At 37.1% G+C, this 22,598-nt stretch overlaps 1 protein-coding gene across 2 annotated transcripts in view; it reads left to right on the top strand.

Annotated features, from left to right (window-relative positions):
- The first annotated feature begins 366 nt into the window (after positions 1–366).
- LOC150100770 (uncharacterized) overlaps positions 367–22,598 on the top strand; it is a 71,485-nt gene continuing 49,253 nt past the window's right edge. For both annotated transcript variants that reach the window (XM_090401964.1, XM_090401963.1), the window contains exon 1: positions 367–490. The gene's annotated coding sequence lies outside the window, so the exon portion shown is untranslated. The remainder of the gene's footprint in view (positions 491–22,598) is intronic.

Here is a 22,598-nt window from a genome sequence, read left to right as displayed (position 1 = left end):
AATAATAATAATAATAATAATAATTTTTATATATACATATACAATTTCGACCGAAGGGAAAAAACAAAAATCTTGCCCACACTCACAAATTTGCTCGAGCCGGCGATGGCTACACCGGCGCTTATAATAATAATAAAATAATAATACGTGCGCGCACACACACACACACACTTTCGTTTGTAGGCTGCTTCATAAAAACGTTTCTTCTTTATTATTAATGTTTAAATTTGGCAGGTTCTGTGTGATTTGCGATCGGATTTCTTTTTTTTTTTTTTTTTGTTACTCATTGAACGAATATGATTCTATAACAACGGTGGATGTTTTTTTAGCGCCCTCTATTATTTTGCAATGTCCCTCGTGGGTTACGCTAGTGTGTATTTATGCAGTCTTGTTTTGAAATAGTAATTAGTTGGAAAACGATATTTGTCTCTGTTTTATCTTATGAATCAGTGTTTTAAGATTTCATGGGCTTTCTTTTTAGGAGTATCTGGTAAGTATCTGTTAAATTTAATTCATTAAAAAATATTAATCTGATTAACGAAATTTTGTGATATAATAAAAATCTTCGTGATTTTTAGTACCAAAAGATAGAAAACTTACATGCAAGAGATAGCTAAGAAGCTGGTATTATGAATATAAGCATTATTATTAAGAGAGACCTCCAGGGAGGCCATGTGCTACACGCATCAGCAATCATACTTATTCAGAATTCCACACTGCTTGCTGTACACACAACATCCAGTGGCAGTCCATTCCAATCACGCACTCCTCTGTTAGAAAAAATCTTGCACTCACTCCCATTTTAGCGGCATTCATTCTGCGCTTTCAAGGATGCCCTGTTGTCCTTTTCCCACCATTTATAAAATGAAAAATTCATTCAACTGAAATCCTGCATGAGCCTTTCAGAAGTTTGTAAGACCCAATCATATCTCTCCCTCTTTCTCCTGTTTGCTTGTGTCTTCTGCAGTCTACAAATTCTCAATCTGTCTTCATATTCCATAATCAGTATTCCACAATCCTGATATCATTTTTAACACTTTCCTTTGCACTCTATCCATTATATCAGAATCACAACGAAAACCACAAGACCAGACCTGCGCACAATATTCCAAATAAGGTCTTATCAAGGCCTTGTAAAAAGGCAAAATTTACATCCTTATCTTTACATGTGAACATTCGTTTCAGCATTACAATTATCTTTGGAGTTGTATTTGCAATTTTGACTACATGGCTCTTCAACTTCTTCCTATCTATTAACACTCCAAGATCCTTAGCCTCATCAGTTTCTTATAGCATAATCCCACCAATATAATACAAAATGAAAATTGGGTTATCAGTTTAAATGTAAATTCTACAATGTATACTGAAACTCGGATCAATTGAAGGTGCATTTTGTATCTGGATGACATTGATAATTGCTGAATATTTTCACCAATATATCTAGTATATTGAGAAGAATAAAATTTTACAAAACAATGCTTTTGGGCAATTTGGAGTTGATCAGTGGTAGCTCATGAAGTTTTAAGTGGGGGTGCTGCCAATACAAAATAATTTTTAAAAAATTCTTTTTGTCCTAATCAGTAACCAGTTTATTAATAAATAAATCTACAGATTTATTTATTAATAAATTGGTTTATTAATAAACTGATTAGGACAAAAAGAATTTTTTTAATTATAAATCTACAATTTATTTATTAATAAATTGGTTACGATTAGGACAAAAATATTTTTTTAAAAATTATTTTGTATAGGCAGCACCCCCACTTAAAACTTCACGGGACGCCACTGAAGTTGATGCAACTAAGACTGTGATTCCAGTTCATTTTCAGTTAATGTGGACATTCTTTTAATCAGTTTATCTGAATTTTGCAGAAGGGGAGAGGTTGGTTCTGTATGAGATTAACTCTCACATTCAATCAGAATACTTTTTTTTTGATATTTCTGGATTTTTGTCTTGAAATATAAGTCAGTCAGTCATCAAATTCTTGATATGCAGTACGATATTAAGATAGTAACACATGAAAGGCTTATGTCATTACTAACTTCTTGTCAATAGTTTTTTTTTCAAATTAATCTGTCATCTGTCAGGACCAAATCTTATATTATCTTCCAAGGCTTGTCTTATTGTATCAATCTGCTTAAATCTTGGTTTCCTCTGGATGCTATTTCTGTCATCCTTAAAAAGTGGGGGGAAAAATTTGTGCTAACCATTCTGTTTAAGTGACCATACCATCTGAGGCCGCTGCTCCTCAGTTTTCAAAGCAGGACTGTATTTTATGACATTTGGCAATGTTGCTATGATTTCCACTTCCTTATAATAGTTCTCAGTAAACTCTTTGTAGAAATTCCTTGAATGCTTTCGTTTAGTTCTATAAGGCTCTTTCATATTGTACTGTCACTTGGCATTGTAATTATGTTGCTGAGGACATTTAGTCACACCTTAATTGATCCTTGCCTATGTCTCATTGAAAAAATGAAAGAAAGAAAAATTAGAGTAATCAGAACCACCTAACAAAATAGTGATATGATTGTAAATTGTATAACAGAGGAACTTTCAGTGTTTGTTAGGATGCAGAATGGAGGTGTTCCCCAGAAATTTCCAAACTTTTGTTACTGTTATAAGACTGGCCATCCCATGTGAGATAAGAAGGTTGGAAATTGTATGTAGCTTAAATAGATGAAAATAATAAAGAATGAATATTATTTCATTTTAAGCTGACCTTAAGAGACTCAAATTACATTTCCATTTTGACTTCATCAGGTATGAATAAAGAAATATATACAAGAAATTGCATATAACAACCCATTCAGGTAGTCAATTAATTGAAAGTTAATGCATTCACTGTCTGCACTCACCACACTCTCAGGCAATACATTCCAATCACCCACCACTCTCCATGCAAAAAAAAATCTACTCCTCAATCCTTTGCTCACATCCACCTCATGCAGCTTCCAGGGATGGCACCCCCCTCGTTCTCCCTCTGCCATCTCCAGGTATTTTATGAAAAATCTCATCCACATTAATCTGGTAATTATTCCTTACTAGCTTATGTCTTGATCATGTCTCCCCTCGTCCTTCTACCCACTAGGCTCTGTAATTTGCATTCTCTCAATCTGTCCTCATGTTCCACATTCCAGAGATCAGAAACCAACTTATTCAATTGTCTCTGGACCCTCTCCAACATCTCATTATCCTTTTGAAATAATCCTTTTGTCAGCGTTCTTCACATCATTTCCATAATCCACTGTGTTGTCCTCACAATTTTAACAAAATGTTCACAAAATTTTAAGTCTCTATCTACCACCACCCACAAATCTTTCATCTCCTCTACCTCCTCCAAAATATCCTCCACAGTTCTATGCTCTGCATCCTATCTTTCCCAAATTTTAAAACTTTACACTTTGTAATATTGAACTACATTCTCACACTACTGTTGCCAAATGAAAATTACTAAAATCAGCTAAATCTTAAGAAAAAAAAAAAAAAAGAAGTTAAAAATAAAAATGTGAAGCTAAAATTTTAGAAGTATAGTTCGCCCACAATTAGAGACCCTTCGACACTTCTGCGCATGTTAACAGGAGGAGAATCCATTCCGATGATAATGTAATCAATCCGTATTATGGGATGAGTTGTTTATTATTACACGTCGGAAAATTAACTTATCTTTTTATGATCGTTGTATTTAACTATGTTGCTTGTATAACAGTTGGAAAATGTTACCTATAAAGTACATGATTTCACCTGTTGGTGACCAATTCGTACGTCCTTCATTTCTTTCACCTCTTCAGCATGAATACACTATTCTTGGCAAGATGCCAAGCAGAGACCTACAAACTGTGGGCAAACTATAGTAGCTGATACTTTTCAGTTACTTATTTTATTCAAGTTGAAGTTATACTGAGGCCTGAGTATAACTTCAACTTGAATAAAATAGAGCCTGAGGCCATACTTAACTGACAAAATAGCTCTCAGCATTGGCAATTCCAACTTGTTTTTAATTTAGTTTTAACTACATTCATGGAATTAAAAATTCGTTTAGTTTCCACATTAGAATTTGGCAGTATTAATAAATTTATTGCACACTGAGAATTTCTTTAAATGGATTCATTCCAGATGCATCTTTGTATTCTTATACTTCAGTTCAGAATAGTGCAGTGTTTTCTATATGTGTTCATTTATTCAAGTGGATAGTATTGTACTGGTATTCAGCAGCAGCAACATCTTTTTCTGTTTTCAGCATTATTTCTAAACTGGGAGTAGCAGGTTCTTTTATGTGCTTTAGGGCAGTGTTTCCCAACCTTTTTGATGTCACGGACACCCTGTAGCGAATATTAATATGTCGCGGGCCCCTTGTAGCTAATGTTAACATGTGGCAGACCCCCCCCCCCTCGTAGCGAATGTTAATTCACTGCAGCCTCCATGAAATCCAAAATGGAAATTTTTTATATTTTACATATCATAAATATGAAGTAATATATTAAGTTTTATTACAATTATAATAAATTACAATTATATCATTGTCATAAATGATGCACTAAATGTATCATTTATGACAATGCAGTACTGTCATAAATGGAGATATTCGGAAGATTATGAACATATCAATTAGACCAGGTGTGAGCAACATGATAAGATAAAGTTTAACGAAAATAAACTATCCTGCAGACCCCCAGGGGTCCGCAGACCACAGGTTGGGAAACACTGCTTTGGGTATTGTCAACAGAAAAAGAATACATCATTTCTTAAAATATTTAAATTTTCAGGCAACCTTTGCTTAAGCTGTTTGATGAGACCAAGAAGAAACTGTTTTGCTCTATTTCTAAGATTTTGCTCATAATTTTGTGTTATTTTCTTTTGTATCATCAACTCTGACAATTTTTTTTCAAATCTGTAATCAAGATTTGGTTGGGGATCCAAATAGTCATCAATCTCTGACTCTAGAGGGTCAACTGTGGGTGATGGTAGCACTAACACGTTAGGAATAGAGCAAATCAAATGAGAAAGGTCTTCAAATAATCTCGTCTTATCCGCATTGTTAGATTAAAAAATTTTGTTAACTTGAACTAGAACAGGATGCAAAAATAAAAAGTACAACAGATTCCTTTCATCTTTGTACATCTCTCACAAAATTTAAGCTTTGTAACATCATGACTTCGAAGTGAGTTTTTAATTCCAGTCACTGGCTGAAAATTCTGTCTACTGAAGGTTCAATGGAGAGCCACCTCGTTGCACAGTTGCTTATAATTTTCAGAGGAGCATCATTTTCGTTGATAGTTTGATACAGCTCTTTGTATGGTTCTTGTCTTGAAGAATGTGAAAACCACTTATACATTTTGGCAACTAAAAATTCTAATTTTCTTGGAAGAGATTCTGCACATGTGTGCGACATTGCCAGATGTAATGAATGGCATACAGATCTAATTAAAATTAAGGAAGGAATATATGCCTCCAGTTGTTCATAAGCGCCATTATCGACACCAACTATAACACTGCCATTGTCTGTACCAATTGCAATGAGATTTTCAGTGTCCAGTTTCTTGGTCAAGAGCTCTTTTTTTTTTCAGTGCAGCCACAATACCACTAGCATCACACTTTTCTAGAACCACCATGCTCAGAAATGTATGCATAATTTTGTTGAATTTCTTGCTATAATAAATGATGGTCATTCCTAAAATCTTATTCACTATGATATCATTCAATTCATGTATTAGCAAGCTGAAATTTTCATCTGCAATGTCTGCAATTAAATCTTCAAAATGCTCGCTTAGAATATTCTTTACAATTGCAGAGCACTTGGTTCGGTGCATTTTTACCTTTGGCATAATTTGACTGTCTGGGATGATATTTTTGCAAAGATCTACTAGATGATTGCAACTGTTAAATGAAGAGTGACAACAAAGAAATAATGCTAAACTGCCTTCAAAGTTCACTGTCTCATCACTTCTTCACTAGCATATTTGTAATAGGAACAGCCTTATATGGAACTGCCACAAGATGTTTCTTAGTTTCACTATTATTATTATTATGTGACACCTCCAGGGAGTCCAAAGACTCATCGAGTCTTTGAACTCCCTGGATGAGTCTCCTTCCTATAAACTGTGAATTGTAAGTTTTATTATTATTATTACGGGCAACTCCAAGTAGTCTTTAGACTCATCGAGGGAGGCCCTAACATCACGTCAAGAACAACTATTCGACATTCACACAGTATTTATCATACCTCGCCTTGAACTCATTCACAGTCATGGCACCCACAACAGACTCTGGCAGCTTATTCCACTCATTCACCACTCTCCAAGTAAAAAACCTAGCTCTAACCCCCTTGCTAACCACACTCTTGTCCAGCTTCCATGTATGGCCCCTAGTCCTCCCACCACCAGTCCTATTCTCAAAGATATCTTCTGAATTAATCTTATAGAAACCCTTCAGTAATTTGAATGTCTCAATCATATCACCCATTTTCTGCCTATCAACCAATTTCTGCAACCTACAAATCTTCAACCTGTTCTCATCAGGTTCATTCCATAGACCTGCTATCATCTTGGTCACTTGTCTCTGGATCCTCTCCACCTCCTCCCCATCAAGAAGAAACCCTGGTGCCCAAATCTGGGCACAGTAGTCTAGATGGGGTCTTATCAAGGCTCGATACAGAGGAACAATAACCTCTGTTTGTCTCTGCTTGTTAAAGTATTTTTCAGCAACCAAGTGATTTGATGAGCTGATTTAGCCACTTTTGCGATGTGCCCCCTAAACTTCAACTCCCCATCCACCAACACTCCCAAATCCCTGGCCTTGTCAATCTCCTGGAGTACGGTTCCACCAATGTGATATACTGCTGCTAATCTTTTCACCCCAAAATGCATAACCTTACATTTTGTCACATTAAATCGACATCCATTCTCCTTAGCCCAGAACTCCAATCTATCCAAATCATCCTGCAAGATTTTGACATCTTCTGCATTCACTATTGCCCTACCCAACTTTGCATCATCAGCGAACAAATGAACCGTTCCTCTTAGATCCTTCCCTATATCGTTAATGAACAAATTGAAAAGTAGTGGTCCGGAACAGAGCCCTGCGGCACACCACTAGTCACAGGCCGTCTTTTGGACTCGACTCCTGAATAAACCATCTCCGATATCTCTCCATCAACCACCCTCTTATCCATCTTACCAACCCTATATCCATCCTCATATGCTGCAGTTTACTGATTAGAATTCCATGTGGTATCCTGTCAAAGGCCTTAGCAAGGTCCAGTAGAATCACTGTAAACCCATTACCCTTATCCGGTTCAGCCGTCACTGTGTTATAAAACATGAGCAAGTTACTGAGGCATGATCTACCCTTCACAAAACCATGCTGTCCCCCATACAGTATCCCATTTTTTTCATCTATCCAATCCTGTATTTTTCTCTTGACTATTTTCTCCAAGACCTTGACAACGATTCCTGATATGCTGATCGGTCGGTAATTTACACCAGCAATCTTGGAACCTCCTTTATGCAGTGGAACTATTTTTTCCTCTTTCCACCCCCTCGGGACTAACCCAGATCCGAGACTCGAATTAAACAAAATGGTCAAGGGTACTGACAATTCTTTAACCATTTCATGTACGACAAAAGCTGGTAAACCATCCAATCCCACAAATGTATTGACATTGAGGTTTTGTAATAGACTATTCACCTCTACTTCATTCACCACAATTCCCGTATAAGCTATTGGTTCATTCATTCCTGCAATGTCACCACCTGGATGATATACTCTTGCAAAGTGCTCGCTCAGTAATTCAACTATATCAACTGATTCGGTTACCTCCCTACCATCGGCATTCTTTAAAATCATTCTGCCATATACATTTTTTCTTTTACTTGTAATATAAAAACTTGTAACGAAAAAACTGTTTAGGATTCTCTTTAGCATGCATGGCTAATGTTCTTTCATAATCTGCTTTTGCTTTTCTTACCACACTCATTACCCTTCTGGCCTGCACTTTATACTGTTCATGTGCCTGCCGGTCACCTTTCTCCTTAAATTCCCTCCACAGTTGTTTCTTTTTTTGCAGCTCAAACTTAATGGTGTTATTCATCCATTTAACCCCTACTTGATTTATTATTCGGACTCTAGGTATACAGTCAGCCATTGCCTCATGCAAACACTTCTTAACCGCCTCCCATGCACTATCAACATCCAGCCCTTGCAGTTTTACATGCCATGGCGCTAATAGGCCTTCTATAGGAAGGCGACTCATACAGGCCAGTACATCCATGCTGAATCACATCACCATCCCAGTCAAAAGGCAGGTACCATAAAAACACTAGTTCATAGAGCCCACTCCTTTTGTTCTTCAGAAGAACTATTACAAATAGAATTACAATATGTTGATTCCTCCTTCATATCCAAGGGTTATAAGAATTCCTTCATAAAAAGAGCTTTAAGTAGTCGTGCTCCAGCATCCTCTTCAAATACAGAAGAACCTATGCATATACCTATCCACTATGTACAAGTCATTAGCAAACGCATAGCTAAAGTTTTAAAACAACTAAATATTTGTGTGGCCTTTCGACCTGTCAGAAAATTCTCCACATTCCTCATGTCTCCAAAGGACAAGCTCCCACATCTCAGCTATCCAGGTGTCTACCAGATTCCCTGCTCTGATCCGGTTGAAGAACTCAAGTCGTATATCCAGTACCTTGAACCTGAACAGTCTGCCATCAACATCAGACATAGAGTTCAGTGGAAGAAGACAAAAGTCATTCACAAAAGTTGGTTCCTAATGGAACGGCTTTACAAAGAAACATGTGAAACGTTACTTCACTCCTCTAACCTAAACAGATCCAATGGTCTATGTCTTTCCCCTTTATGGGAGATAGTACTCTATAAATCAGCAAATCTTTCCTAACTTGTAATTGTATACACAAGGTAAAATACTTTCTACACCTGCACATATATATATATATATTTTTTTTTTAATTAATTTAGGAAATTTAACCTTAGGTGGTGATTTGTGAATATAACAGTTATTGTTTAATTAGCCTTTGTACCTGTACTGATGATGCCTGTGATACTCAGGCAAAAATTCTATGAATAAAGAATAATTTATGAGAGTTAATTCCGTTATTATATTAGTAAGTAGTAATGTCAAGTTCTTTCCTCTTATTCAGGATGCATGCAATTTACAGAGAGAAAAAATACTGGTTGTGGTGGTGGTGGGCACTAGATGGCATTGGCAACACCATCACCAACTGCATAAGATTTATTCAGGTGGTGATGGTTTTGTTGGCGAAGTGGTGGAGATGGAGAAGTTGTTGAGTAGGTACCCTCCCTCGATGAGGCTTTGGACTCCATGGAGGTGTCATATAATAGTAATAGCATATCCTCATTTTTAATATGATATTGCCATTGATGTCATTTGTTCAGTCCTCAAATCATTCTCAGAACTCTCATATCTGTGGTCTCGTCTTTGGTCAAGTGTTTTAATTTTAACCCAGCTCTCAGATTCATAAGTTAAAATTTGCTTGAAAACAGTCTTGTACACAGCTAATTTAGTGTTGTGACTAATTTTGCTCTCTTCCATATAAATTTATTCATTTGACTTCCTACCACACCTCGAGGAACTTGAGGTCAAAGAGTGTTGGAGTTGCTTATAACGTCAGAAGGGGTCTCTGTCAAGAATATGGCTATATTACTACTAATTGGGTATAGTGATCATTCTTTACTTTCTTGGGAAGTATCTAATTGTATTGATGCTCCGATTAAAACAGTTTTACATGCTGAACTACAAAGCTTGAAATTATGATCAACTTAGGAGAATAATCTCTTTAGTCCCATGGTATCAGTTACTGAATGAGGAAAATGTCAGCATTGCATGGGGAAAGGGATACGTTCTTTACATACATATTTTTTCTTTGAAAAAGTGCTTGAATGAGGTGTTATCTGAATGTATCCCTAGTGTTCGAAGAATAAATAGGTTGGGAGTGAAATGGATGCGCAACCTTATTAAGCAAGAGATCCAGAAGAAGAAGATGTGGAAAGAATATTGTGAGAATAAGAGTGAGAGGAGTTATGAAATATATAAAGCTCAGGCTAGAAAAGTAACCAGCATTGTGAGGAAAGCTAAATCGGAGTATGAAAAGAAATTGGCCGTTCAAGCTAAAGGTAATCCAAAAGAATTTTATTAGTATGCCACAAGCAAAAGAAAGAATGAATGTGGAAGAATAACTATTGAATGCAGATGGTATTTGGGTGCCAAATCTAATGAGATTGTTCATTTAATGAGTGCTGACTTTGCTATGATATATCAACTAGGTGTATGTAACATGGTGCTCGGTGCTACTGCTACATTGGATGAAGAGTTAGGGGTTCATGAAAATAAGGTTGAAGAGCTGTTACATAACCTGGATAAGAATTTGTCTATAGGGACAAATGGAATATTTGTCCCTATAGACAAATTCCATTTGCTAAAGGAATGTTCAGCCAAATTAGCTACACCTTTCACATGTTTGTATAATTTGAGTCTCAGCTCAGGAATGATACCACAGGAATGGAAGGAATGTATGATAGTTCCGTTGTACAGGGATGGTGCAAAAACTGATGTGTCTAACTATTGACCTATCAGTATCTCTGGTGAGGTAGTGAAGATTTTAGAGAAGTTGGTAAGAAATTGCATACAGAAATGGGTAGACAAACATGCTATACTCTGCAAGGAACAGCATGGGTTTACTAAAGGAAGATCATGTTTTAGCAATTTGCTTATATTTTATAACAGTGTTATGGTAGAGTTGGATTAAGGGAATGGATACATTGAGATAATGTTGGATTTTTCTGAGGCATTTGATAGGATACCACACGAAAGGCTGTTGCATAACTGAAGAATATGGGATTGGAATATAAACTCTTGACTTGAATCAGAGGATAGTTGACAGACAGATATCAAAAAGTGGTATATAGTGGGTGTGAATCTGCCAGATTTAAGGTAACCAGTGGTGTACCTCAGGGTTCAGTCCTTGGACCATTATTATTAAATCTATACATTAATGATGTCAGGTAGGATCAAACATCAAACGTGCAATTGATTGTCAATGATGCAAAGATAGTCAGGGCAATCAGGGATGCTACTGATATTCAGCAATTACAAAATGATTTGAATAGACTGGAAATTTGGGCAAACGAAAGTGGGCGTCAGTTTAATGTTAGTAAGTGTAAAGTTATGCGCTTTAGAGTGATTACGGTTCCAGCAGCATATTATATTAGTGGGGCTAGGCTGCAAGAAACTGAGAAGGCAAAAGGATCTTGGCATAGTGGTGGATAGGAATTTAAAGTTCAAAGATCACATAACAAAGGTTAAAAATACAACTCAGAGGATAATTGCGATGTTGAAGCGAACATTGACATGTAAGGATAAAGAAGTCGTTTTGCCTCTTTATAAGGCTTTGATAAGATCACACCTGGATTATTGTGCACAGATTTGGTCTAGGTTCCAAGGGGATAAAGCTGTGGAAAGGGGCAAAGAAGAGTTACAAAGATTATATCCGGATTATGGGATTTTGATTATGAAGACAGATTGCTACTGTGTGGATTGCAGACTCTGGTTAATAGGAGAAAGAGGGGTGATGTGATAGAGGTCTATAAACTTTTGGATGGGTGTTATAGGATATCAACTGATGAAATTTTTTGTTATATGGAAGGTGGGAAGAGAACACGGAGCTTCCATGGAAGTTAAGTTTATTCGCAGTCAAAAAGAGGGTAAGAGCTAGGTTTTTCTCCCAGAGAGCAATGAGTGATTGGAATAAACTTAACTTAGGGGATAATGAGTGCATCTAGTGTGAATGAATTTAAGGGAAGGTATGATAGCTGGTTTGGATAATTTTTATAGGCTCCCTTGATGAGGCCTTGACTCCCTGGAGGTCTCAGATAATAATAATAATACCAACTCTGCTAATTCTGTTCTATCTTTTTCCATATTTAATTTGCCCTCTTCACTAAAAATTATGCCTAAGTAGCTGAAATGTTTCACTTATTCTATAGGTTCTCAATTCAGGATGCAGTTGATATTTTCAATGCATCTGAATATTTTCATTGGATTTCTATTGCTGATTTTCATACCAAATTTATTATGACAGTTTTTCAGTTTAGTCGGGGAATCTTGCAGATATCTACTGGATTTATTTAGAAGTATAACATCATCTGCATAAAGGAAAGAGCTGAGATTAGCATCTCCAATTTTGATATCAGGTTTAATTCCACTTTCCTTCATAATGTTATTTATATAGATGATGAATGACAGAGGATAATGTACTTCCCTATCTCACACCTGATTTAACATCATATCATCTGTAGTTGGAAGGGGATCAATTGTTCGATGCTGTTGGCACACTCTTATATTATTATTATACGACACCTCCAGCTATCTTGCAGTGGTGATAGTAGGAATCATCATGATACAGCCATTTGGTGACGGTTGTGATTTTGACATGTGATGTGGCTGGTTGTGTTCTTTTTAAAAAAATCTGAAGTGGAATTGTTCCACAATTGTCAGTATATTTCATGTTGGTATGGAGAGAATTGCATTGAACACGATGGGGAAAGAAAGAGAATAGAAATTAGCAAATGTGAAGAATTTGGAATTTTAAATAAGCTTAATTTAATAAGGCTATGCTAGTGGATGAAATGTCGCTATGTATATTATGTATACAGTAATACCCCGATTAACGCTCAGGATGCATTCTTAGAAGACAAAGTGCTAAACGAAACATCGTTAAACAGGGTCATTAAATAAGAATAGAGAAAAACACACGCCCAAGAATAAACACGTTTTACTTGAATTCTAAGTTACCAATTATATATTTGGTTTAATCCTTTATCAAGTGTAAGCAAACAAAGTTTGCGTCTGAAGTATTTTCAGGATTGGAGCAACTCGTAAAGGTGGTGTAAGTTTTCATCACTCGCCTTAGTATCTCCCATAATGCAAAGCGCATCTCCTTGTGGACATGTATAATGCTATGCATTAAGGGAAGGGCCACTACCCAGACCGGTTTCGACCTTTATTGAGGTCTCATCAGTGGGAGCCAGACCAGTGGTGGTGATACTAAGGTGGAAGTAATGGAAAAGTCATATTTACCTATACTAGTTGCCAGAAGGTGTCGCACCTTATTATTAAAATTCTCTGGATTAGAGATAAGTTGATGGAAGTTTTTTGAAAAACTTCCATCAAAGTGGTGTAAGTGAAAAACTTACACCACCTTTATCACGAGTTGCCCCTAGTCCTGAAAATACTTCAGGTGCAAACTTTGTTTGCTTACACTTAGTTAAAGGATTAAACCAAATATATAATTGGTAGCATAGCCAAGTGAAAAAAACTTCCATCAACTGAATTTTAAGTTATTTTTATATTAACTTGCAAAATATACATACGTACACAGAAATACAAAGCTTGTTTTTGTGCTGTCGAAGGTTCTGGCTTTTCTGAAATTCTTGATTTTTTTAGTGATGAAGTCTTCTAGTGTGTCATTTGTCATTTTCTTTTTCTCTCATTAAGCAATTGTTGGTAGCTAGAGATCGCATCCAAAATGCCTCGTCTTGCTTTTGTACTTCTTTCAAAATCTGGATCATTCGCTACAAGATCAACGCTTTCAGTTATCATCACCAAACTTTTACTGAGGAAATCTGTAGCAAGTTCTTTGGGTTCTTTGTTTTCAGAATCACTATTTTCAGGTTCTGCATGAATCCCTTATTCTGCCTGTTCTTCAAGAAACCTGCAAGAACTCCTCAATATCCTGCTCATCTACATCTCCTAGTCCTGCTGTATTGACTAGGCTGACAATTTTGCAACAGTGGGCTCTTGTTGAAAATCCTTCGATATCTCCTGCCATACCTTCTTCCACACTCCTTTGATACATTTATCATTCGCTTCTCCAGTGATTCAAATGTGTAGAGGTTGCTTATTTTTTTAAATCTATCGACCCCCACCTTTGCTAGCCACAAAGTTTTTGCTTATATCCTCTCTTTATTTTTGAATATGTTTAAAAATACTTCTGGCATTTTCCATGATTATTGTTTGACTTAATGGCATACTGCATTTGGTTTCATCATCAATCCAAATGGAAAGATGTTTCTCCATTTCCTCTAAAACATTGCTTCTGGATTGGGTTATTATTGTCATAATGTGAAAAACACTAGATGTAGGAATGAGAAAGTCGTTGTGACCTAAAGCATTGATTAGGCTCCCATCAGATTTGTTCAGAAGACATTGTGGTTACTGAACACTTAATTTTGTCCTTGTTTTTTAAAGTCGTTCGTATAGTGGAAGTAGACAAATTTAAATTGGCTCCAATGTTAACTTGACATTCACCTTTTTCTAATTGCCTCGGCACCTGCATTTTAATGTCGAGTGAAATGCTTTTCATATCAATTTTGTTTTATCATCTTTACACCCACTCATTTTGAATAATTTAAAAAAAATGATAGTAATGATTAATTTTTAATGAACAAATAGAATTTTTGTTGATTTTCTTGGTCAATGATATTGATGATTACTGTGCATAAATAACGTTTTAACGTAACACTCCAAATCGTATTAAGTATGGACACTGTTTCACTGCCAATGAACAACTACATGATGTATGGGGAAAACAAATGTAAGGGATAAACATAGATTGGAGGATTAGGTGAATTACAGCACTACGCCAAATTGTGACCTTTTGCTGATTGGTTCAGATTCAGGAATAATCGTATTATATATGAATCAAGAGAAATGCAGTGATAAATAGAATCAGCATGAATTTAGTGCTTTTTTTGGGTTCAGAAAAAAACCACTTTATATCAAATCAGTATTAAATAGGGTCTTGCTGTACTTGTATATGTATACTTGATTCTTCAGTAATAGTCACAAGTAGCTGAAACAGTCCATGAAGATCTGGAAGGATGGGGAAAATGGTGCTGCTGCATAAGTAGGTGGGAAGGGAGTCAGAATCATTGGTGACATGTTAGCTCTGCATCAGGTATGGTAGTAAAAGTTGTTGTTTAGAATTGTGGCTGAAACAACGCTAATGTTGTTTCAGTCACAATTCTAAACAACAAGGAGCCAGTGTATTGTGTCTGTTAATTGTATATATTCTTCTGGCTAGTTGCATGTATTGCAGGATGAAAAATCCAAGTTTTTGGAAGCTTTGCCACTTCATACCACACATGACCATTGGCCTTGGATAGGCCACTGGTCATCTGTAACAACTATATTGGACAGAGAAAATGTTTATGTGATAATTTTTCTAAATTTTGAAAAAACATTTGGTAGAGGTAGAATAGCATGGCAAACTACTTGGAATGAAGATTGATAGTCTGATTAAAATTGATGAAATAATTTGAAATTTGAAAGTCTATATTCAGTTTAGTGTTTTTAGCTGGGGGAGAGTAATGGCCATTACTTCTGGGAGAAGTTGCAGGAGGATTTGAGTAGACTGATGTTGTTGGAAGGCAAAAGGTGGAGGCATCAAGAAATCTGAAGTTGATACTAAGAAATTGAAGTTCAGAGATGGGACACATTGCAAAAGTTGCTCAGAAATATTATTGTCATAATGTGAAAAACACTAGATGTAGGAATGAGAAAGTCGTTGTGACCTAAAGCATTGATTAGGCTCCCATCTGGATTTCTGGGCACAGATCTGATTACCTGGATATCTTAGAGATAGAGAAATATTAGAGAGGGTCCAGAGTGGCAAGTGGCTAGAGCTGTCTCAGGACTAGAATATTGAGTATGAGGACAAATTGAGGAAATATGCTTGACATATAGGGTGATCAAAATTAAAGTATCTCTGTTTAAGGCCTTATGGAGCACCATTCAGTGATTCAAATGCTACAAAACTTTGCTGAAATACATTGTGCATCATGTGAAAGCGATATCTGAGGGGGGGTAGTTCCAAAATTCATCGCCAGGGGTATTGTAAATACTGAATGCGTGGAATTTGGATATCACACAACTCGGCTGGTGTCAGGAGGGTTTAAAAGGTGGATATGGATTTTTCCCTTCATTTTGGTTGTTCATACCATCTGCAGTAGTGACACTAACCTTGCCACGTACTTTACTCGGAAAGCTGTACTACCTAAGCAATTGTAATGCTGTTGCTGCACGCCGTGAATTTCATTCCCTGAACAAATGTTGATGAAGTCCACTATTTCAATGTGCTCTGTGATGAATGATTAGTCATTTTGAAGAAACGGGATCATTGGGGTTAGACCTAACAGAGGTTGCAAACTATCAGTTCACAACAGGACTTTGCTGCTGCCATTTGGAGCAGGCCATGAATAACAGCAATGGGTCCTGCAGTGTATGTGCTGTATCAATACACATGGATGTGCCTTACATAACTGTGTGGAGAATTCTACTGAAAATTCTGCATTTCTATCCATTTAAGATAATCCTGACACAGGACTTTGAAAGTTGACTGACATTCGCTTTAACATTCCTTATTCAAGAGGAGTTAGATGCTGCATGGCTGTGAATGATTATGTGAGGAGATAAGGCTCAATTCACCTGAATGGAGCTGTGAGTACCCACAATTTCTGAGTATGGGTTACTCAAAACCTGTATGCAATCCAACAAATTCCTTTGCATTCACTCAAAGTTGCTGTTTGGTGCAGGTTTACAGCTTCATTTATCATTCAATCCCTCTTTGAAGACATTTGCCAGTCAGGTCCTGTGACCTGCTCAGTTACTTCCAAGAGGTATCGTGATATGATAGACAATTTTGTTGTGCCACAGCTGCATCAGTGTAGTGCCTGTACATGGATTTAGTCATTTTCATGCAGGATGCCCCCCCCCCCCCCTCTACACATCGATCAATCTATACAGGAGGTTCTTTTCACAGAAGCCAGAGTGATTAGCTGTGCTTTTCCCACTGCATGGCTGCCACATTCACTTGATCTTGACTCCCCCCCCCCCATTCCCCATGTGAATTCTGGCTCTCGGGATTTTTCAAGGACAGGATTTATTGGGATCATCCTGATAAGTGAATAAAAATGTTATTTATGCTTATATTGCTTTTTCTCCTAACACACAAAACAATTACTTCAGTATATCATACAGCCCCCCCCCCCTGCCTTCCTGGTAGTGATTTTGGATTTCTCTCTCTCTCAGATATCACTTCTGCATGCCGCACAGTGTATTCCTAGAAAGTTTTGCAGCATTTGGATCATTGGGTGGCACTCCACAAGGTCTTAAACAGGAATATTTTAATTTTGATCACCCTGTATCTATAGTAGCAACAGTGATGGCTCTTTCAAATAGATGTATAGATTGGACTTGAGAGCAGTCAAGGCAAACATACTAGTTGGGGTAACAACCTAGCTTGTCTAATATATCATAGTTACATGATAAATCATGGACCTGGTCAATTTAAATCTTTTGTTAATACTGTGGTTAATTTTTACCCTTTTTAACTGCCAACGTTGAAGCCAATAACACACGAGCAATTATTATTATTTATTTATTTATTAATCCTACATGATCATTTTTACACATTTTCAGTACTAACAGCTTGAATCACTTCATGAAAAAAAATTTAAAAAATTCTTTGTGCCATTATAAACAAATGTTAGAATAAAACATTCAAAATCAATGTCAAGCCTCAATAAAATCCTCAAATCTACACATATTTAACTGCACAAAAAACTTTGGCAGGCAGAGAGAGAGAGAGAGAGTGGCTATTTGATGCCATATGACATGGTGGCAACTGAGAAAAACATTCATATTATGTTTTTAGAATCAGTGTAAAGAAATTATATTTTGGAAAAGTATTAAACAAATCTATAGCACTTCTTTTTTATTCTGTCACTGGGTATGAAATAAGCCAGTTACCACTATCTGTAATTGGTTTATTTCTATTCTATGTTACTGCAATAAAGTGATGGAAAATAAGTAATGCGAATAAAAGAAAACATATTACCAGCTATTTGTGACCCGGTTAATTTGTGTTATGCCTTAGTGCTCTTTAAACATTTTTATGATACCTGAGTATCCTGTCCTCTGTATTCACAGTCAGAATTTTGACAATCAACAAAACAGTTTGTAATGACTGTCTACCCTAAGTAGTACAATAAGTTAGGTAAAAGATAAATATTTTATGGAGTAAAACATCATATAATCAGCATTACATGAATGAAACAGACAATTAAACTCTGCTTTTTTTTTTTTTCTTGTCAACAAAAAATTCTCATTGTTGTAGATGAGCACATTTTTCAATCCCTGTTGCATACAAGATAATAGTGAGGGAAAAGTGAGTGGAAACCTTGTCAGAATATAGATGGTGGCAGCTGCATTACTGAACGTGCTCAAAGCGAGCTGCAGCTGGTATTGTGGTCTTTAAAATGTATCTTTCTGTAGTGAATTTTTTAATTCCATGGAGGCCTGAAGTATTATCCAGAAATGGCCTTATTTTTAAATCTCCATTTAAACCTTCAGTAGTTTGGTATCATGATTACAGGGTGTTTCAAACTAAGGTATCCCCATTCAGAGCAACCTGTATAAAGAACCAGCAGATAAACTTCAAACTTGGTGGTGGTATGTCCTCACTTTCCTTATATTTCTTCTTACTTGTCTTATAATATTTACTTCGTGTCTATATCGTTATTAATTCCTTAATTCAACACTTTCTTAATTATACTTCTTAAACTATATCTCTAAAGTCCTTGAATAAAATTCACAACCTTCTAAACTTAATGTCCAACTAATAATTAGTCTTTCTTCTTTTATACATTCACTTTACCAATTGCTGGGAACTATTAGAACATCATATATATCATGATATAACATCACCTCCAGGTCCACCTTCCGTTCTGCTTGGTCTGCATTATCCCACTGAATGGTCCGGACTGGATATATCTCCGGTGACAAAAGCAGGTGCATGCTGGTCATCTGGCTCAGCAAGGCTTAGCTGTCTGCGGTAATCAGGAACTCAGCTCTGCTGGGCAATTCCTTAACCGGCGATCTCCCAAGGGCTCCTCGGCATGCTCCCAAACTCTCTGCTTCGGCGGTCCTTCCAAGGAATGGGGACAAACATCGGCAAGCAAAGAAGATGACAAAAAAAAGTCCTGAGCTCGTGCTGCTTTGCTTTTTTTAAATCCTGCGCCCAACACTTCCTTACTACGTCATTAAATTTCTCCCTCTTTGCTCACGTCACCTTACATCTCCCAGCGCCTAGCGCCATAATCTCCCCTAGCATGCTCTTCGGTGGTGGTGGGGGGGAGGAACCACGTGCCCTCCTTCCACCATGCACGTGTACTTGGTGTACGTGTTTTGTTCCTGGCTATCAGTACTTAATCCGATTAGCCTTCTCCCAGTCACATACAAATATTTATAAAATTTTAGCAAAGTTTAAACAATGGACTATTCACAGTAAATACATTACAACACTATGGACAAATAAATAGACTCTTAAATTACTAATTATATGAAGAGCCAAAGGCTTCAATTCAACGACAGCCTTTGGCTCTTCTTATAATTAGTAATTTATTAGGACACCTTCTTGGCAATTCTCATAGAAGGGATGTAAGTTCTGTTCACTACAAACTTGGTATTAACTAGGTCAACCTACTCACTGATGAGACCTCAATAAAGATTGAAACTGGTCTGGGTAGTGACCTTCTCTCATAATGTAGAAAGTAATACAACTCCTAGGAGCTAAGTTCACATTATATATAAATACCAAGAATAGCAATTGGAGCTTGCTCCACCATTACTATGAGTTGCCTCAGTTTGCACTACCAAATGGGTCAGGTGTTGCACTATCCAGGTATTTGCTTAAGCTTGGAATCGCCGAACTTTATATAGTTTCTATATTCGGCTAAGAAACAATATGCGATGTAATATCTCTTAACTTAAATAGACTCTTAAATTATTATTGTTGCTGGTAATTTACAAGCAATTTTATCCTTCTGATATATCAGTATATGCCAAAATGTAAGATGCATGTTAAGTTCTGAAGAAAATATAAATTAATACAGTTTCAGTTTCATTCAGAACTTAACAGTGGATACATTGACCAGGTAATTTATTTTATTTATTTTTTATGGCAAAAGGAATACAGAACAGCTACAGGTCAATGTCCAGTTTGGAAAGCCAATCCAAGGCCTCATATGTCACCTTGTAGATGTCCTATAGGCCACCACCATGAAATTGGCGCCTTGGGCAGCTGTTCACAATATGAGTAATCGTCTGAGTCACGGGAGAACACTCACAATAAGGGTGGTCTAACAATCTCCATTTATGTAGTAGGTAGCCACATCTGCTCTGGTTAGTTCTGATCCTGTTGATTGACCAAATCTTCCTAGGAAGAGCAAAACCAGGCTGCAGAGTACAGGGATCTTCTACCAGGAAGTCATTTGTTGGGAGATTGTTGGACCAGTATTCTCTCCACATGTCAGGTGTTGATGGTAAGGCAGCTGAAGAGAGTTCGTCCATGTACCAGAAAGGCTTTCTAGATTTTAGGCAAAGACTAAGTGGATTTATGAGAGTCTGGTGCAGGGGGCAGGAGTGGGTTGCTCGTTGGTTTATTAAATTCTTTAATTGAGGCTTTTCTTCTCCGTATGTTTGGTGGAGCAATGTTAGGACAGGCAGCCAGGAGAGAGGGGTGCTTCTCGCTGTCCCACTAATTGTGCACATGGTAGAGTTTAGCTGGGTGGCTATAATGTTAGTGTGTGCACTTCTTTCCAAGACAGGGGCACAATATTCTGCTGCAGAGAATGTGAGGGCTAGTGCAGATGACCTTAGGACTTCTGCACCACAACCCCAGGTTGTTCCAGCAAGCCTTGAAATGATATTGTTTCTCGTTTTAATTTTGTTGGACAGGTTGGTGGTGTGCCTTTTATAGGTTAAGCTTCTGTCCAGGCTCACTGCAAGGCATTTCGGGTGAGACTTGTGTTCTGCCATTTTTCCACAGAAAGAAAGGTTGAGGTGCCGATTCGCCTCTGCATTGTTCAGGTGAAATACTGTAGACAGTTTTTGTTGGATTTGGCTTCAAGTACCACTGCTTGAAGTACTCTTCTGGGATGTTCGGGTCTGTGTTCAAGGTTGATTCCAGGTTGGCAAAGGAGGCAGATTGATGTAGGATCACTAGGTCATCAGCGTACATATACTTGCTTGAGCTGGTGTGTGGTAAGTCATACACATAGACGTTAAAGAGTAAAGGGGATAACACAGAGCCCTGTGGGAGATTGTTGTGAAGATCAGGGGCCTCCTACTAGCTTTAGGAGGAAGCCCCTGATCCAGACTGTGTCATTAGCTGATGTTAGGTCAATGAAAGTGGCTCCGGATTCAAGTTTCTTCTGGAAGTCTGCTTCAATCTGACCAGGTCATTGGGGAAAAAAATTTTGACAAAAAAAAATTCAAACAATGACTGATAACAGAAATATGGTTAGTGAATTTGGCATATCATGTAAGCTGTAAGATGGTATAAATGAAGGAGCGAGACTGACTGCAGTCATTCGACTTGGGCAGTGGGTCTCACTTTGCCTGAAAGTGCCTTAGTTGTGAAATGTTTCTATAGGAATTGGGAAAAATTCTGCAGCGGCACTTCACGAGTACAAATGCTTAAAAACTGTGAAAAAGGTCCAATGACACCAAATGCAAGGTTTGTTGATTTCAGAAGACAAGCAGGAAAAGGCCATAAATCTGAAATTCACCACAAATAATTGAAGATGTTGTAACAAGTTCATTATTGGACCATTTTTCTTCAAAGAGATCTGTGCAACCAGACCTGTGACCTTTCATGGTCACAGCTGTGCATTATTGGGATATAGTGAGTGGTTTTGTCATCCCTCAACTGCATCAACACTGTTGTGCCTGAACACAATGTTGATGTAAGGTAGAGCACCTCCCCACATAGGATGTGAAGTTCAACAATTATTGTGTAAACATTTCAAAGGGAGATAGAGTAATCAGTTGCTCATTTTCTATGAAATAGCCTTTGCATTCACCAGACCTTACCCTGTGATTTAACTTTGGGGTTATCTCAGAAGCATGGCATACTGGGGCACAATTCTTCATCTGACAGATTTGAAAGACAAAACCTTTCAACAGATCAGTTATGTTCCACTGTAGACAATGCTGTTTGGTGGTATCAGCTATTGGTTCTGTACAAAAGGCCAACACATTGATCATCTGGATCTCCCTGACAGTACCTTGCAGCATGTCAGCTCTCTGTGATTTGTTTTTTGTATCACATTATTTTATGAAATCAGTGAAATAAACATTATCTAATAACTCTGTTTGTCATAGACTGAATCTTTGCACAATCACAGAGCTTGTTTCCCCTATCAGTCCTTTTTTGTCAAAACAACTTTCCATAATCTGATTAGTGTACTTACCAAGGTTTGAGGGTATTTCGTCTACTTGGCTCTCTCTTCGATTGCTCTTAATATGAATAATTTAATTTAAAACACCCTGCTTATAATCTCTTTTTGTTGTTTTTCAATTTCTGTCAATTACATTTATAGTTTATTCTCATAATTGACTTTCCACAGTTCAAATATGTTTACTTCTGCCACAACCTTTTGGTAACATTCCCTACTTCTGTACTTGTTACAATACACTATGGAACCTGATACTTGC

This window comes from Typopeltis vanoorti, chromosome 12, assembly GCF_054136105.1.
Source record: "Typopeltis vanoorti isolate ZY-2024b chromosome 12, IOZ_Tvanoo_1.0, whole genome shotgun sequence".
Taxonomy (NCBI): domain Eukaryota; kingdom Metazoa; phylum Arthropoda; class Arachnida; order Uropygi; family Thelyphonidae; genus Typopeltis; species Typopeltis vanoorti.
Note: the sequence above shows the minus strand (reverse complement) of the source record. Positions and strands in the feature narration are given on the sequence as shown.